Source organism: Lathyrus oleraceus, chromosome 3 (genome assembly GCF_024323335.1).
Source record: "Lathyrus oleraceus cultivar Zhongwan6 chromosome 3, CAAS_Psat_ZW6_1.0, whole genome shotgun sequence".
NCBI classification, from domain to species: domain Eukaryota; kingdom Viridiplantae; phylum Streptophyta; class Magnoliopsida; order Fabales; family Fabaceae; genus Lathyrus; species Lathyrus oleraceus.
The window spans coordinates 208,378,125-208,385,168 of NC_066581.1; positions in this window are offsets into that span (position 1 = coordinate 208,378,125).

Below are 7,044 nucleotides of genomic sequence, written 5' to 3' on the forward strand. Positions count from 1 at the left end.
AAGGCCATGTAAAACCTGGTTTTAACACACAAGAAACAAACGAAATAGTGAGAGAGTTTAAGGGTTATAGTCTTGTGTGAGCGTGTGTATTGTGAGCCATTCATTCATCTTATTAATGATTGAATTGGACTGACTTTTGTGTTGTAATTTGTCCACTCTAAGCTTTGAAGCATGAGTGTGTGTTTACTTGGTTGAAGCTTTTAAGCAAGATCAAGTATGTGTTCTTGAAGAGTGTCTTCTTTCTTTGTAATATTTGTTTTTATATCACTGTTGTGATTGAGGGGGAATGAGTAGGGTCTCATATCTAAGAGTTCTTAGATAGAAGTCACACGGGTAGAGATTAGGTGAAAAGACTGTAACTTGAAGTTGTTTACTGAGAGTCTTTGAACTAATTCTCTTTAGTGGATTTCCTTCCTAGCTTGGTAGCCCCTAGACGTAGGTGAGTTTGCACCGAACTGGGTTAACAATTGCTTGTGTCACTTGTTCTATTGTTTCTTTGTCTTTTATCCTATTTATATTTTAGTTGTTGTTCAGATATTAATGTCGTGACATTACCTTCGACATCTCATATCTGATACCAAAATTTCAAGTAATATCAGCCTCACCATCTTCCTCTGATGAGTTACCTGGAAGAGGGATGTCCGCTTGGTAGAGACAATTGTTAGGCATATCTGTCATACGGTGAACTGACTTTGGTGTGTTTTTGTTTTGGAAAGCAAATGTCGCGGATAGCAAGAGTCGCCACCGACTTTTCTTTTATCCAATAAGGAAAGGTGGAAAAGAACAGGAAAGACCTTAATTAGATTTTGGGTTCGGGAGGTACATTATACAAAGGGAAGGTGTTAGCACCCTTTGTATCCATGGTTATCCATGGACTCTTAATTGCTTGATCACTTATGTTATTTTTCTTGTCTGAAAAAAGTGTTTGTGAATTGCTTAGAAAATGTTTTGAAAAGAGAGTTTAACTTTGTAATGATTCTTGTACGAATATATACAAAGTATTTATCTCGTTTAATTTTGAAAGCTGTTTAGAAAAATATAACTTGGTAATGATTCTAGTACGAATGTATACCAAGTGGTGATTTTCTAATAGATGTTTTGAAAAGTGTGAGGTGTGAAAAAGTGTTTTAAGCTGTGAGCAAGCATTTAAGAGTTATACCTACCCAAGGTCTTTATGGGCATTTCCTATCCTTATGAGGGTAAAACTGTCCTTACTATTGAGAAGTAAGTAGTTTTATCCTTTGGATGTAAAAGGGACATCGTAGGGTCATCGATTGGTCATTGAAGGCAACATTTGTAAGGATACCTTAGCATTCGAAGGGAAGATCATCATTTAACCGTAGGCTACAGCGACGGGTCATCGAGGGACAAAATCATATATTCGCAGGCAGCATCCGAGGGACTATGATTTATCTTATAGGGACATGATGATTTAACCGAAGGGTCTTTGCTAAGTGTATCCCCACATTCGCGGGACATGACCCTAATACCGTAATATCGTAGGGCAACAAAGAGAGGGCTAAGATCACATATTCAAAGGCAATATTTTATAATCAATTAGGTAATTAGGATGAGTTTCCAAAACATTTGTAATCAGTTAGGTAATTAGGATGAATCTCCTCAAGGGTATCCCACAAATAAAGTGGAATACCTAGCGAGCTACCTCCTTCGGGAGTATGTGAGTCCTTACAAAATTCAGCAAACAGGTCAGAATACCAAATTAGGGTGCAATCGAGAGTTGCACCAAACAAAAGGCATCATAACAGAAATAGTGTCAAGTAAACAATGTATGGTTATAATAAAACATGTCAGATAAGCAAAAACCAGAACATAAAAATCAGCGACTGTCATGTTCGCCGCTGCCTCGCCTAGCGAGGGCTTGGCGAACACTCGCTACAGGTTCGCTTAGCGATGTGCTAGCGAACGGCTGCGGGTTTTAAATTTTAGAACAGTACGATTTCAGCAGGCTCCAAACCCTATGGCATCCATTACATAAATTACATGGTTAAACATTCAAAACATCCATGCATACTTAAATCCACATGCAAAACCTCAGATATATTTATAAATTTAATCATAATGTCACATGTAAATCGGGAACATAAAGCGGTAGTGGTAACGCAAACCTGTTTGCAATTGAATTGCAACGTTGAATTGGCAGATTACTCTTGGTGTCGGATTGAGTTGGGCGGAGGTGACCTTTGTGCAGATGAGTTGCCTTCAAAGTTTCCTTTAGGGTTGCTCTGAATTCTCTCAGTTGACCTCCAGGGTTTATTCGGTTGCTTCTCTTAGGGTTTCCTTGCTAGGGTTTTCGTCTGTCCGTCTCTGTCCCGTTTGTGAATGAAGCTCTGCTATTTATAATGATTTTTGTGACCTGATGGGCTCAGAATGAAGCCCAAAAATTCTGGTATTCGCAAGCTTCGCTAGGCGAGTGGTGCAGCGAAGGATTCGCTAGGCGAATGATTTTGCTCGCCTAGCGAGCAAGCCATTTCAATCCATTTTCTGGATTTGGCCACCTGTGTGCTGGGTCTTTGTTCCCTTAAGATCAATCCCTTGAAAAATGAGTTGGAGTGCCTTGAAAAATGTCTTGCAAGATTAACGGGCAAATTTTGGGGTATGACAGCTGCCCCTGTTCAATATTCTTGAACCGAGAGAGTTAGAATGGTATGTACACCATTCGTGGTCTGGAGGTGGAAGATTATTGAACACTAGAATGCCCCAAAAATTTGCACTTGCTAATTAAAAGTTAGTCTTGATGGAGATGGGCTTAAAGATGCCATCCAGGAAGTTTGATGATGAGAGCTTCAGAGTGCGTCGTACGCTGCTGGGGATAGAGGATCAGAATGGATCATACGCTAGATCGTATCTGAATAGCAGAATGAGTTGTCCCTTAGGCGGGTGACTTCACTGAGGATGAAATATCAGAATGGATCGTACGCTAGATCGTATCCGAGTTGCAGAATAAGCCGTCCATCAGGCTGTATCTGAGGATGAAAGGGTAGTCGTACGCTAGACCACGTTTCAGAATGTTCCGTACGCTAGGTAGTATCGGAGGAATAAAGATCAGAATGGATCATACGCTAGATCGTATCTAAGGGGATGAACATCCAAATGGGTCGTACGCTAGACCGTATTGGAATAGTTGGAGGAACCATACGTTAGGCATTAGGAGGATATCAGAGTGCTTGTCGGAATGGATGTTCATGTGGATTATATCTGAAAGATGTAAATGTAATCGATAAAGATGTCCGTCTGAATGGATCTTTATTTTGACTGTATCCGGAGGATAATTAACCTGAAAAATAAAGTTAGCTTCATGCCATGTCATGATGCATGAGATGTTTTATGCTTCTGAAAATAAATGTGAACAATGCATGCATGCGTATGCTGTGAAATGATGTAATGAATGAATTATGCGTTTGAAAAGTTCTTCCAGGGGAAAATAAATCCCAATATTCTGGTCGGAGATACTTGTATTGATGACCCTTTCTTAGCTGGGGATACTTGATTTCTGTCTGATGGTAGAAATATTCAACAGAGCCTGACTGGGGATGGAAGAGATGATCAGTCTGTCGGGTGATACCCATTTCTTCTGGGGAATAACTGGTTTTGCTGGGGAATAGAATTAGCAACCGGACTCATTGGAACGCATGGTTAGACCTTCTCCTCGATCCTGAAGTCTTTTCGTAATTTCTATTTCCGTTTTATGCATGTATTTTCGATAAACATCAATCATATTCAAATGCATATATCAATTCAAACTAAATCAATGGACGTTTACGCAAACAAAACAGAGAAAGTAAAACAAAAGCATTTTTTTGGAAACAAAATTGTATTGATTTTGAAAGAGGGCCTATAAACAGGCAATTTGTGTACAAGGAGACAGAAATCCTAGTAAGAGGAAATTGCCAAGAAAACGAAGAGAAAGCTATGCAGAAAAAGTCCTATTGATTTTAATTCCACTACTGTCATTATGTCTTCAAGCCTCTCATCTCCTGCTATCGGATAAAAGTGATTGGCTTGTTCAGTCCCTTTGACTTGGGTGAAGCTGACCGAGAACGGGACATAGTCATACGCTTTAATCCCTAAATTTTGCCTGGACCGCCTTTTCAGGTTTTCAGTCCACCAGGATACCCTTTTTTGCCCAAGCCGCCTTTTCAGGTTTTCGACTTGCCGGGTGTACATTTTTATATGTTTATCCCTAATTTTTGCCCGAACCCTTTTGGTTCGCCGGGATGCTCTTACTTTTGCCTAGGTACGTAGACCTAGCGGGTCTTTTTTATGCGTAGTATTTTTTAACTATGTCTGCGTTCACGGGATGTAGGAAGTCTTCGCCATCCATTGTAGCAAGTATCATGGCTCCATCAGAGAATACCTTCTTAACCACAAATGGCCCTTCGTATGTGGGAGTCCATTTGCCTCTAGAATCACCTTGTGGTAGAATGATACGCTTTATTACCAAGTCACCAATTTGATACACCTGTCTCTTGAACTTTTTGTTAAACGCCTGGGTCATGCGCTTCTGATATATCTGCCCATGACAAACAGTCGCAACTCTATTTTCATCGATCAAATTTATCTGATCGAGTCGAGTCTGAATCCATTCATCCTCGTCTAAACCTGCCTCTTTCATGATTCTTAGAGAGGGAATCTGAATTTCCACTGGTAAGACGGCTTCCATTCCGTAGACTAAAGAGAAAGGAGTTTCCCCCGTCGAAGTTCGTACTGAAGTGCGATAACCATGAAGAGAAAATGGTAGCATCTCATGCCAATCTTTGTAGGTTACTGTCATATTTTGTATAATCTTCTTAATATTCTTATTAGCAGCTTCCACGGCGCCGTTCATCTTTGGCCGGTACGGAGAAGAATTATGGTGTTTTATTTTGAACTGCGTGCAGAGTTCAGTAATCATCTTGTTGTTCAAATTGGTGCCATTGTCCGTGATAACTCTTTCAGGGATGCCATATCGACAAATAAGACTATTCTTGATGAATCGTGCCACCACATTCTTGGTGACAGAAGCAAATGAGGCTGCCTCTACCCACTTTGTAAAGTAATCAATAGCAACAAGAATGAAACGATGTCCGTTAGAAGCAGTAGGTTTAATCTCTCCAATCATATCAATGCCCCACATTGCAAAGGGCCAAGGGGTTGTCAACACGTTTAACGGAGCATGAGGCACATGTACTTTATCCGAATAGATCTGGCACTTGTGACAAGTTCTGGAATGATGGTGGCAATCAGCTTCCATGGTAGACCAATAATACCCTGATCTCAGAATCTTCTTGGCCATCGTATGTCCACTAGAATGAGTCCCAAAAATACCGTCATGCATGTCTTCCATAATCTTTTCTGCTTCCTTTTTATCCACACAGCGAAGCAAAGTCGAATCATGATTACGTTTGTATAATACCCCGTTACTCAAAAAGAATTTAGCGGAGAACTTCCTCAGAAATTTTTTGTCGTTGATGGATGCTCCTTCAGGGTATTCCTGAGTTTCTAAATATCTTTTTACTTCGTGGAACCAAGGTTTCTCTTCTACTTCATCAGCATTAAGTTCATAACAATATGCTGGTTCATCTAATCGTTCAATGGTGATCATGGGAGCATCATCATCCCATCTGACCCTGAACATAGATGACATGGTGGCCAATGCGTCTGCCAACTGATTCTCTTCTCGTGGGATATGTTCGAACGTAATCTCTTCAAAGTATGGGATTAATGTCAACACCTGCTCTCGATAAGGGATGAGATTCGGATGTTTAGTGTCCCATTCTCCTTTGATCTGACTGATTACTAATGCTGAGTCTCCGTACACACTCAAAAACTTGATTCTTAGGTCTATAGCAGCTCTGAGCCCCAAAATACATGCTTCATACTCAGCCATATTATTGGTACAATCAAAACATAGTGTAGCAGTGAAAGGCGTATGGCAACCCCTGGGAGAAATAATTACAACACCAACACTGTTGCCCAATGCATTAGAAGATCCATCAAAAACCATAGTCCATCGGGATCCCAGTTCGGGTCCTTCATCCGGTCCAGGTTCTTCATAATCAGTGACAAGCATGACATCCTCATCTGGGAACTCAAAATTCAAAGATTGGTAATCATCCACCGCTTGATGAGCCAAATGATCAGCTAGCACGCTTCCTTTGATTGCTTCCTGGGTAGTATACTGATATCATACTCTGTTAAAATTATCTGCCATCTTGCTATTCTTCCGGAGAGGGCGGGTTTCTCAAATATATATTTGATAGGATCCATCTTATAAATCAATAAAGTGGTGTGATTCAACATATACTGTCTTAGTCGGCGAGCAGCCCAGGCCAAAGCACAGCAAGTTTTCTCAAGCAGTGAGTATCTTGTTTCACAGTCGGTAAACTTTTTGCTAAGGTAGTATATGGCATGCTCTTTTCGACCAGACTCGTCATGTTGCCCCAACACGCACCCCATTGAATTTTCTAACACGGTCAAATACATGATTAGAGGTCTTCCTTCAACTGGTGGTATCAGAATTGGAGGTTCTTGGAGGTACTTCTTGATTTTGTCAAAGGCTTCTTGACATTCATCATTCCATATCATCTCTTGATTTTTCCTCAGTAATTTGAAGATGGGTTTGCAGGTAGCAGTCAAATGGGAGATAAATCGGGCAATGTAATTCAAGCGTCCCAAGAAACCTCTGACTTCTTTATCTGTACGGGGAACTGGAATTTCTTGAATAGCTCTCACCTTAGCCGGGTCAACCTCAATTCCTTTACCACTGACAATAAAGCCCAAGAGTTTACCGGATCTTACTCCAAAGGTGCATTTGTTCGGGTTCAATCTCAACTTGTATTTCTTCAACCTCTCAAACAGTTTGTATAAATGATCGAGATGTTCTTCTTCAGTATGAGATCTAGCTATCATGTCATCCACATATACCTCTATTTCATGATGGATCATATCATGGAACAAAACCACCATAGCACGCTGGTACGTTGCCCCTGCATTTTTTAAACCAAATGGCATTACTTTGTAACAGAAAGTGCCCCATTGCATCAC